This window comes from Antedon bifida, chromosome 8 (genome assembly GCF_963402885.1).
Source record: "Antedon bifida chromosome 8, ecAntBifi1.1, whole genome shotgun sequence".
Lineage (NCBI taxonomy): Eukaryota > Metazoa > Echinodermata > Crinoidea > Comatulida > Antedonidae > Antedon > Antedon bifida.
The window spans coordinates 322,631-334,862 of NC_136233.1; the positions used below are offsets into that span (position 1 = coordinate 322,631).

The following is a 12,232-nucleotide window of genomic DNA, read 5'->3' on the forward strand; positions in this document are numbered from 1 at the left end:
AAAGGATAAATAGGGACTGTAGCATCTATTTTAAAGTTGTTCATAAATGTTAAATTACAAAGTGTCAATGATCAAAACCACACAAATCACACGTCACCTGTGTCGTCATCATCGGAAATTCCTAATCAAACAATTGCTTTATTAGATTTTAACGTATGGGATATAAACCAATAGGCCTAACAGTAGTACTAACGTATAGGATATAAACCAATAGGCCTAACAGTAGTACTATAGGATATAAACCAATAGGCCTAACAGTAGTACTATTCCTTTGGCAGCGTAGGTCTACGTATAGGATATAAACCAATAGGCCTAACAGTAGTACTAACGTATAGGATATAAACCAATAGGCCAACAGTAGTACTATTCCTTTGGCAGCGTAGGTCTACGTATAGGATATAAACCAATAGGCCTAACAGTGGAACTATTCCTTTGGCAGCGTAGGTCTACGTATAGGATATAAACCAATAGGCCTAACAGTAGAGTAGTACTATTCCTTTGGCAGCGTAGGTCTACCCCACAAAATTATAATTTAGGAAATTCAGTATTGCACTTGCCGATTGGATTGTCGATTTACTTATCTGATCAATTTGATTAATCAATTTATGAAAACCCAATTTTCTTCATGAAAAAAAAAATTTATTATATTAATATATTATTAGTTGCAGCAAGACAATTATACAACTCAATCGGACAAATCCCCTGGGGCTGGGAGACTAGTCGATAGTCAGCGAATGCCCGAGGCAAATCTGAAACGAGCAACGACGAATATGACGTCACGGGAAATCTTGGGTATAACAACTGGGCTACGTTTATGAGAAAATCGTACGTGACGTCATCTGATCCTCAGCGAGGAATTCACAGAATAACAACAAGTAACATGTCTTTCGTGTTCTGTTGTTATTATATTGTTGTATATTCTATTCTAAGAGCTTGGATTGACTACGAATTAAAGAATAAATTATCAATAAATGTTATTTATAATAAAAAAAAATAAATAAAAGCTACTGCTGACTGTGATACAATATATTGTGTAAAATCAAGTGAAAACAATGTCAAATATATTCTGTTTTCCAGGCTTGAAGACTCATCATTGTGTGTGCTTAGAGAACGATATTACCAACACCATCATAATCCTAATAATTGACACAGATTTTGTTAAATTAGCATAATTATAGCCGTTTTACTTTGCACATAAATACATCAACACAGTTAAATACAATTTAAATAAACATATGCTTACAGTATATTAACCTTTACCAAAATTAGTAGAACTGATGTATCTATTACTGCAATAAATTCATATAGAACATGGAAGTTAAGCGGTTATCGAACTCGGACAGCAACACAAGGCTCCAGGGGTTTTGTTAATGACAACAGAACTCATCTGTCGCCCCGGGTTAGTCTTCTTCCTCTGCTAAATATATCATAAAACATATTGGATTGTCATATTTTTTAGAAGTATATGTAATATTATTTCCTTTATTAACAAATTTTAATCATCACAAGAAAATTAAACCAGTTATATTTTTATGATCAAAACACAATTAACCGTGCCGGAAATTATGATTATCGTAAAAAATTATTAAATTTTTTTTTTACAAAAGGGTATTGATCTAGTGGCCATAACGTCACGTGACTCATAATTCATAACAATGTTTTGCTATGGCTGACAGCCAAGTTATAAATATAAGCCTACTGGCATTCATTACCGTGTATTATGCATGTGTTACATTGTGTTACGTGGATTGTTCTAGATTGCTAATATAAAAACTATAATATATCCTAATTTAACTAACAAGTGTAACCGTGGCGTAGCATATTTTCTTCCTCATAATTTTGTCAATTCTGCTAAAATAAAATAAGCAAGCTTTATTAAATAACAACTTATTTACAGAGTTGATATGAATGCGGGTTATTGTTCGAGTATGGTCAGTAAGCACGCAAGCCTCGGGCTTCGACTGTTTCATTGGACATGTTGACCATCTTGGGGTTAACGCACTACGGTCATTGGGACCCTGTGTCGTAGTAACACCTCGAAATATCAGGTTTAAATAAAGCATTCAGCTGATGTAACATCATACGTTGAAATGAACAAGATATTATAAGAGGCTACATGAGTTTATAACGGTGAAAATGACAATTTTAGACTCGGATTCCGCACTCGTAAAGTGTGGTTCCCACTAGAGATGCAACGCATGGACGTACGCGCAACGCAAGCGAGTTGACCAATGGCCAAATGAATAATCCATCAAATCACTTACGTTGCGTTACATCCTTGCGTTGTGTCGCTATATTGGGAACCAAGCTTTAGGGTTCACCAAACACGTCGATAACTTTAGGTAATACATTTTAAAATCACTTTTGTGTGTATGTTATTGGTTTAAAATGTTTAATTAGTCTACATAAAATCGAAGCACAGCGCGTGTTCAATTATAATTTTTGTGGTGACTTTTATAATTTTGGGTCAACCAAAATGCTGATATTAGATAAGAACCATGTGTGTAGACTTTTCCAGCGGAAGAGCTATTATTTATGGGATGTTTTTACTCCATAGAAAGGATCCAATTGGCGTGCTCTGGGACCCGATGGTACCTCCATCGGGGAATGAGCCACGGTGAATGTTTGAACCAGTGCATGCCCCGGTGGTAACAATATCAACATACCCTTTACATAAAAAGGTCTCTCACTGGACAGAATGTGTTAAACTTGTTCGTATCAACCGATATCGGAGAATATATATGACAGTATAATATCAAAATAATTATTTATGTTACGTGTTATATTTGTTTAATTAATATTATTATTCACGGGAGTGGCGCCTATTTTTCCCTGTGAGTTATTTTTCAAACGGCAAACTTAACGTCTAGAGGCTTGTTGGTTAATGACACGACAGGTGTGTTTTCTCCCGCATATTACATTCATAATTTTGTTGTCGCTTTCTTCGACCAATTGAATGTTGCCGCGCTTTCGACCAATTGAATGTTACCGCGCTTTCGACCAATTGAATGTTGCCGCGCTTTCGACCAATTGAATGTTGCCGCGCTTTCGACCAATTGAATGTTGCCGCGCTTTCGACCAATTGAATGTTGCCGCGCTTTCGACCAATGTCCAACTACTGTGTTTCCGGTCTTTTCCGCCTGAATCCAATTTGCTGAGTATCACAAAGCTGGGCCAATTTCAGTTTTAACTGCAAAGTGTGTTTCGTGTCTCACTGACATTTGACTCTCTCCATCCCATGGCCTGAAAGTTCACAACCTTCTGGCAATTTTCTTATTAAGTCAATAATGAAGTCGATTGGATATAACAAATTAACATTCTTAAGCATAAGAAAATGTAGATATAGCCTAACCATGTTAAAACATGGGAAACTAATGTGTATTCTACCAACTAATACAAATGTATTCTCACGATATACTAATTCATTTTGAGTTAGTTTACGCTTCGTATACACTAGGCCTACAGTTAATCATTACTACAGTAATTGCCAATGATTAAGTGAGTTTTTCAAAAAATGAAATTTGGTAAGGTTTTGTCAAAAGCAATGTACCAGACTCTTAAAAATCAACTAAGTATGACGCCGTCTTGTCTCCTCTTATAAAAACTTGTTCAATAGTTCACTTAACAAGACAAATACTTGTCAACTGGTTTAACCAAAAAGTTAACATTGATTTATTTAATATATATTTGAAACCAGATGAAATTTTTTGAGAAGACAAATACCAAAAAAAGTAATTATGGATTAAGCACCCAATATAAAAAACATGGGTTTGAGTGAACAAACTTTAAGTACCAAGTGTATTTTGTTAAACTTTCAAGTGCTTTTATTGTAACTTTGGCTCACCAGCTCACAGAACACCAACATAATGTTTATGAGAATCAACTATTTGTTCGTTTCGGATTCAAATTTCATATTTTCAGCGTCATAAACCTCTTGAACCGTCAAAACAAGCATGAATTTTGAGTAAACAATAATTTTTTTTTCATTTACATTACAAGATTACTTCCGATCGCAGACTATTTCGGACGTTCAACGTAAACCCTTTTGTGTATTTGTAATCAGGTGTCACGAAACGGTTATCGTTTGGTAATCGATCCGATAGAATCAGAATTGTTTACCGTCGGGTCTCATCATCCAGAAAAGTTGTACAGACGTAATATTAATAGCAACAAAAAACGAAATAAACTATTTTTACAAAATGAAGCCTAAAATCCTCAGTTGGATTGTAAAGCTATTATCAATCGGATCATTATTAATTGAGTATTTTATCTATTTTTGTTCAGCCTCGTAAACAAAAGTATGCTAGAGGATTAATTTAAATCCCTTAGCAATTACAAAAAGGTTACAAACTATCAAACTTGTAATCATATCGGGATAGAATTGATTCCAAATATTGCAATCAATTCTAAAATAACTCATGTGGGCGAAAAGACCAGTGGCAGCATTAGACGTAGGCCTAATTATAAGCATTTAAACAGCAGGCAATCCACCCCGATGGGACATAGGCATAATGCTCAAATACCACCCCGATGGAACATAGGCATAATGCAAATGCTATGATAGTTATATTAAATGACGTCACTAATGTCATACATGCGCATGACAGTGTACATAATGGATGATTTAAAATTCAAAAAAACGGAAGTAATTATTTCAGTCAATAAGTCATATCAATAATCAATTATTAAACTAACATCAATCAATAACCTATATAACTGTTTCGTCATGAGTATCGATTCAATTACCGTATTGACCAATTCCATGTAAAACAACAACTATAAATTGTTAGCATATAGTGTTAATTCACACTACGGTATCGGTACAGGTAAACACATCATAAATAATGTTCAGCTAGCGATGTCGCCAACAGCACAACCGGTTAGATATTTTGGAAAAGGTGAAGTTTGACGGAAATGTGGCATTAAAGCATTAATGGTATACAATAAACATGTAAAAAGTCAGATGTGGGGGTGAATTGTGAGAGTTCAGTATTCTAACCAGAACATGGGTTTGGTGACAAAATCATTAGTTAAATGACGTAATATCGTACCGCGCCCCTCCAGGATGACGGTGCAACGCAACCACAAACCGCTCGTGTACAAACCAAACTTACGTTAACTTACATTAACTCACGTTAACTTACATTAAACTTACATTAACTTACATTAATTCGACGTAATTTCATTGACTGAAAATTCTACACTTGCTATATAAACAAACATAGACTATTTGTTCTTTATGTTTCTATTTTTATCGGATCAACAACAAATGTGGCTATTCCTTGGATCGCGCTGAAACCCGATAAATCGGTTAAACTGCAAATAAACCTAAGTGGCCTTAATACATTATTTTGGTTGTAATAAAATAGTTCAATAACACTAGAAACTGTTTGATGAACTGGAATACAAAATGTATAAGTAAATATATAAAATTATCTGTGATAAAGTGTGAACAAATTCTTTGAATGCTTTTTATCGGTCTTCGACCTCATACTATATAAAGAACCATTATACAACTTGCCGTCAATTGATATTATACAATATCGGCTTTATGCCGAGTGCATACCAGTACATTTTTTGTTCAAATATTATATTTCTCCCACGAAATTTGTATTTGTTATAACGTACTCAAGTTCAAAGTATTTCAGTTCAAATGTTAAGAGTCCAAATAAAGTCTCCAACAAATTAAGAGAAAGTGGGGACACAATGAAATCAGTAGAAAACAAAACACACTTATACAAAATGGCAAAACAATTCTTAGAAACTCAAAATCGTTTAATTTCATTTTTATTATTTCATTTATATTGTCATAAGAGTAGTAAGACATAACAAAACGTAAAGTACAAAAGTTCAGCCAAATCCTGATAAAGGTAGGGTTCAACCGATTCAAGTGTTTCACCAAAATGATAAGACATTTTTTTAAATATACAAAGAATGCAATATCATTTTTATATAGGCCTACAGTATGATAAATATTTAATTTGTTTTAATGCGAACACGACAAGCAAAAGATCATCATGTGCGCTTGCAAGAAAAACCTCAAATGGCAGGATAGGAAAGACGATTGTTTATAGAAGAAAAGTAAAGCAAAAAGAAAAGGTTGAACTGGAGTTGTTAAGCTCTGTCTACACTATCAAACTTTATGTGACAAAAAAAAGTGATGTGCCCATACATGGACATGATGATGTACCATATTTGGGCACATCATCATGTCCATATTTGGGCACATCACATTTTTTTGTCAAACTATACAGTAGTTTGATAGTGTAGACAGAGCTTTAGACCAGGGCGTACAGATACACCTGCGGTGCAGAAAATAGAATTTCCAGTAGGCGAAGAGTGACGTATAACAATTAGTATTACAGTGAAGGTTTATACTACTTTCCGCCGTGTTTGCGTGTGAGCGTGAAAAGAAGACAAGATAGTGGTAATGGCCCATTAAATAATTATTTTACTGACCTTCGTATCATATTTGATGTCAACGAACCCTAAAGCTGCAGCAGTCATTCGGTACCTGGACACAATTGTTATAAATGACGTTGATAATACGTTATTGTTATATCAAGGCAAACCAATAGATTGCCTTGGTTTATTAGCGGTTCAAGTATTCTACACGTATAGTAGTATAGGGCGTTGATGAAATTGTGGGTATATGTATATGTATGAGTAGGCCTAGGTCTAATGATATAGGTAAAGGTAAAGTGGAAACCTAAGCTAATGCTAACGTTATTTAGTTAGTTATGAGTAGGTCTAATGATAACTACATTGTTAGTAAGCCTAATTTTATTAAATTGTAATGGGTATGTATGCCGGGATACCAAAACATTGGTCGATCAATCAATCAATCAAAATAACATTTATTTCCTTCATAAACAAACAGAAATATAATTTCTTACAATATACAGAAAAAAAGCAGAGCTTGTGCTGAAAATATGCCTATATATAAAATAATAATCAAAGAATGCGTTGCAAGATCGCTTTTGCGTCATCTACGAGTCTCAGTGACGGAAACGCATAAACATCGATTCGCTGCAGAAATAACTCTAAACCCCAAAATAAAATACATGTACTGTAGTGGGAACGTGAGTGGTCAACAAAATAGATACGTAATCGAACATCGAGTTTAGACAGTATAGATTCGTGTATACGAGTTGGGAGCCAGTATCGGTTTTTTTTTAAAGGGGATGATCACTTTTGTACAGATGAACATGCGCAGTCTAGAGAAGCTTATCCCTGTTTTTAGAGAATGATTGCTTTTGTCATACGAACATGCACAGTTTAGATTCCCGCGGTTTTTTGGAGATGACCGCCAAAGCCGAGCATGCGATGCCGCGTAGTATATATTGTAAACTTTATTCGAGGTGAAGGGATCCCGATTTGTAGGGGATGACCGCCGCTTATACAGAGTAACCTTGGACTCGGTTGCAGCGTATGACCTATTTTATTTGATTCCGATATCAAGGAGCATTTATCACAACCACAAGAGCTAATTTCACTATCAATTTATGTAAATAGATACTGGAATAAGCTTTATCGCAATTCTACTTGTAGATGACACGCGAGACTTGTTTGTTTACTTAGACATAAACTTAAGACATTATCAGCTGTATATGCGGTGGTCCCGGGTATAATGTTCACCAAGTTACCGCAGAATCATTGCACCGGTTTTGTTATGTAACAATTCCTTTAAAAAAAAACCACGTATAACACATGACGTAACATACTTCACTACGAATATTGACGTCAAACCGCTGGTAGGAAAAAACAATGCAACATTGAAAGCATAACAGAAGTTCGTTGACCTAGGTAATGTTCGGAAGGTCACAACGTTTAATATTGCCATGTATATTCACGTGCGGCGGCATCGAAATACAGTATAACATTCGCAGCAGATAAGAACATAGTATCCCATGGTGGTAAGACACGTGCTGTAAATAAAAGTTGCCGTAAAAACCCAGCTAGGTCACATAGGTCAACACTAATTGATCAATGCCAAGGTCAAACTTTATCAAACATAAGATTAAAATCATTATTTTGTCATTCGGAAGAAAACATTACACGAGATGAATAAACATGTGGTTTGATATCACAGAATGTAGGTCAAAGAAAGATACTCATCGTGATCAAATGTCAAAGTGCATTGCTTATTTTGCACTTTTTGTAGGCCTATTGGGTTGAAGTAAAAGTTAAAGACAATTTTGTTTTGGTTTTTTAGGGATTCGGTGCTCACGAAATGGCCTTGTTTATATAGCACTCTAATCATGGAGTAGGCGTCTCGAAAATAATGCTATATTGTTAATGTCAACGTATTTTAAAAGCGCATACCACAAACAGTGTCGTCTGAATGCGCTGTGGATTAGATGTTACACTTATCAACTAAATCCTTCTCACGTCATGTCTATTCAGTCTATGATCGATGATTCCATGTTGATGTTTTTGATAAATTGAACAGACCACCAAACTTCCATGCACGCTTTTTGCCACCTGTCGGTCACAGGTTTTCAGGAAAGGAGTGTCAGGAAAACAGATTACCAAAAACAAGAAATATCTAGGGTGTCAGAGGGCTTAAATGTTTGAAAACACCTATAAACATTCTGTGGTCGATTACAAGACAAGCTATTTGTTATCACCTAGGAACATAACGTATAGCGCGTATCACGCAAGTGAGTTGACCAATCACAAGTGACAGTTCTCGAGCACTTATCGCGCCGTGACTGGACAAATCATTTACATTGCGCGTATGTCCTTGTAGTGCGTCCTAGTGGGAACCAATCATTGTTGATTGACTACCGTGACTGAAAGATGTATATTTATATTAATAACAAGCTATAGGCCTAGTACAATGTATATCTACATTCTAAAGTACTAAATGCACGCGTGTTACTATTTATAGATCCAATAAATTTCAAACACAAACACTTTTAAACTGTGTGCTATTGATGAAATGTTTATGCGTCTGGCTCGGTTCAACACCCGATATACTTTTATTAAAATACATATACAGCAGATCGTAAAAAAGAAAGTACATAATGTACGGGCTGTAGTTTACCATTCAATGACCTCCGGAATTGCTTTCCAGTCGATAACTACATTTTTGTAAATGCAATTATTTAATAATAATGTTTGCTTTTTATATACCGCCTAATATTTTTCTATAGAAAGCTTTACACACAAAAAGAGTCCATTCCCCATTTTTCTTTTTATAACCTATGTTTAGATGTTGCCACTGAGCCACGGATCAATGGTATAGCCATCAAGGAATTTGTTACAATTTGAAGGAACCACAATGTATTAAAAATAATAATTTTAAAGAGAGCTGAGCAAACATGGCGATTTAATGATAAGATTACTATCTACATGGCAAGAAGTAACATTTGAATTATGTCACTATCTACATCGGAAGAAGTAACATTTGAATTTAATGATAAGATTACTATCTACATGGCAAGAAGTAACATTTGAATTATGTCACTATCTACATGGCAAGAAGTAACATTTGAATTTAATGATAAGATTACTATCTACATGGCAAGAAGTAACATTTGAATTTCACAACAAAATTATCGCAAGGCATGTTGATGTATTTTGTCACGTGGTACCGGTAATTGATCACGAGGTGAATGACATCAATGCTAATCCCACCAATACAATGAGGGACTTTCCCTTATAATCAAATAGATTTAAATCGAGAAATGGAATGTTAGTATAATGCAGTGTCGAAATCTGTTAAGGAGGTTTTTGGTCCTAAAACAATGTTTTAAAAAATCTTCTTCCTATTCGACTTTTACGTTATAGGTTGAGAAAAATTCAAAACAATTATGATCGACTGCTGCTTATAGACCTCCAGGAAAATGTATCGATGCATGTATGAGCGCGAATTTAAAATGGTAGCCAGGCCTATTCACATTTAATTACAGAGGCCTAAATTTCTTTAACTTTAACGCAACGCAAGGACAGTTGCAACGTAAACGATTTACCCAATCAAAAGCGTTGTTTTAATTTAACTGTCGTTCGTCATTGGTCGACTCACTTGTGTTCGTCCAAGCCAAGTGGGAACCAAGTTTTTTGACGCTGGTAATCTGTTATACAGTTAGTCACATTAAGTGGGCTTAAATTCAGACCTATTCGAAATATAATGTTAACTCAACTTGACGTAAATCCTCGACTTTGTATCGGTTGTGGTTGTGAAACTCCAAAAAAAAGGATGTTAATTTAATGCAAAGTACATCATTTAATGGTTCAGTACTTTTTAATGCGATTTTTTGTAAATCTTCTCACGTACGTATTTACTCATTTTAAACAGTTAAGAGCCTAAAAATAAGATTTTATTTAAAAACATATTTTCTACATAAAAATAGAAAACAGCAAGTTATGACAAAAAGTGGGCTAGACTTGTCACCAAACATCTGTAGTTATTTTGTTATAATTGATATTTGTTGTCGTATGGAAAGCAATATGTATACCAAAATATCTTTTACCAATTTTTAAGTCGAAATGCCGTCTGAACATGGATTATATAAACGTCCCTATGTCAATTTATTGTGTCGTACATTGGTGTCTTTATGAACTTATCTCGAGTCGAGTATGTGGACCTAACGGAGGAACTTTAAACAAATGTTAAGGCCCCACAAGTTGTTAGAAACCAAGGAATGTCGTATTAGGTAGGCCTATTTCTAAGAAAGATTATGAAGTGACGTTTAATCATTTCTGTACCATTGACCGATTTCAGGTGCATTGGGGAAAGGGTTAGGATGCTTGGTATTGTGGGCCTATACCATTAAAACACACGGTAGCATACGTCGAATGTCCGCGTCCTGGCATTTTCTTTCAACGCGCGCGAAACTTGAAGTTGACGGTGTAACGGCCGGTACAGTCTGCCACAAGAAATCATTGAGACAGACACGAAAGATTAAATCTGCCGACCGACAATGCATATGTCATAATTCATACCAATGTACATAGTTTGAAATAATTCTTAGTATTTTTCTTCCCAGCGGTATGCGTCAAACCCCTGTGAAGTTTTCTGACGTTTACACAAAACCAATGAACTTTTAAACTGTTAATATCGGCGGCCTAGTAGTGCAATTACTGCTAACTAAAGAAACCAAGCGACATTCTTCGTCCTTTCTCGTAACTTATTTTCAGTTACAATATTATCTTTGCGTTAAGAAATTCTTGTTTACGCGCCAGGTGTTACGATCCTGGCGCGTTTAACACTATTGACTACTTGGAACGGGACAATCGCCGGGTTGAACGTGTTTAAACCAGGGTTTGTGCACAAGAATACGGATCAACAACCCAGGCCAATGAATTGGTTGTTTAAAGAAGGTAAATAGATTCCCATGGGGTTGAATGTGCGATATGAACGGTAGCAATGGAGGCCACACATGCGGTATGAGTGTGAAAGCCCTGCTACCCAGCGGGTAAGAATATACCGTATTCATTCTGATGCAATGTCAACAAGGAATCCGCTGATGACCCTAATGCTGTAACAGCCTAATATTTGTTATAGGTAAGAGGTCAATCAACCTTTGACTCATTCTATACCATCAACATTGCTAATTTCGATCGCTATAGAGGTGTCTGTGAACATTGCTATAATGAATGTAATTAACGCCTCTGTCGTCGGCGACTATTACTATGTTCTTTGTCAATAGCGACAATGACCCTTCATCATTGTTTTAAAATGTGTTCGTCATCAACACTATGCATAATAATAACCGTTACATTTGACGTAGTAATAGTGACAGACCATCCATCACAAAGTTTTCGCAGTCTCATCATTTTGATTCAGTTTAAATATTGTTATTTAAACTTAAAGTTTAAATTTACAGTAAGCAATGCATTAGCACATTTACTGTTCGTGGCGGCACAAAACTGCAATGGATACTTTTATCTTATTGGTCAGAAGTATGATGACAAATAGAGTGACGTCACATTGGTAAAACCCATAAACCATGGGTTAAAAACAATGGTTTAATCGACTCCTCATACGTGGTGGTAACCCATACAATAATCCATGATCACGAGTGACGTAACGGCGATGAGCGCTCACTGGCTAACCCCAGGGGCTCCGGAGCTTATGGGGGCTCCTGAGCATTGCCCAGAGGAAAAACAGGCATTAAAATACAGTAGGCCTATACGTCGAAAAAATGTTTAAAACGCTCAAGGCCTCCAGCGTTGGAGGGCCACTCTGAACCAGGGGCCTGAGGCCTCTGCGTTACGCCACTGA

The 12,232-nt window shown here is 35.7% G+C and overlaps 1 protein-coding gene across 1 annotated transcript in view; it reads right to left on the reverse strand.

The window, feature by feature from the left end:
- The window catches only part of LOC144849481 (1,25-dihydroxyvitamin D(3) 24-hydroxylase, mitochondrial-like), a 47,829-nt gene that overhangs the window by 13,099 nt on the left and 22,498 nt on the right, over positions 1-12,232 (reverse strand). The gene's annotated exons all lie outside the window — the stretch shown is intronic.